Below are 729 nucleotides of genomic sequence, written 5' to 3' on the forward strand. Positions count from 1 at the left end.
TGGAATGACCTATAATCTTTTGTTTGAAAATAAAAAAAAAAAAAAAAGGGACCCACATCTTTTTGCCCGGGGCCGGCCTATGGCCCTGTAATATATATAGTGTATGGTATATTTGTGTGGTGTGTTTTGTTTTGTGTGTGTGTGTGGTGTGTGTGTGTGTGTGTTTTGGGTGTGTGTACATGTGCGTCTGTATATGTATATACATATACATATTTTTTTATATGTTTATATTTGTGTGTTTATATATATATATATACTATATTATATATATATATATATATATACTATATTTTATATATATATATATATTTATTCTTATTTTATGTTTATTTTTCTGTGTTTGTGTAGTGTGTGTGTGTGTGTGTGTGTGTGTGTGTGTTGTATTTGTATATGTATTTGTCTATGTATATGTATATGTATATGTATATGTATATGTATTGTATATGTCTATGTGTTTTTATGTTTTTTATGTGTATGTGATGTGTATGTGTGTGTGTGTGTGGCACAAAAAAAAAAAAAAAACTCATATTCCCCTCCTCATCCCTCAGAATCCCTGTTTATCTCAAGGATAAGACGAGACCTTAACAATACAACTGGCATCCGATTTCATATACAATAACTGCAGTTTTTCCACATTAGTTTTTATGTTGCTTTTACTTTTTTTTGTTTTGTTTTTTGTTTTTATGCTTGTTTAAACTTCTAGTATGTTTATTGTAAAAAAAGAAAAGA

The sequence above is a fragment of the Penaeus monodon genome, chromosome 4 (genome assembly GCF_015228065.2).
Source record: "Penaeus monodon isolate SGIC_2016 chromosome 4, NSTDA_Pmon_1, whole genome shotgun sequence".
In the NCBI taxonomy this organism is placed as follows: Eukaryota; Metazoa; Arthropoda; class Malacostraca; order Decapoda; family Penaeidae; genus Penaeus; species Penaeus monodon.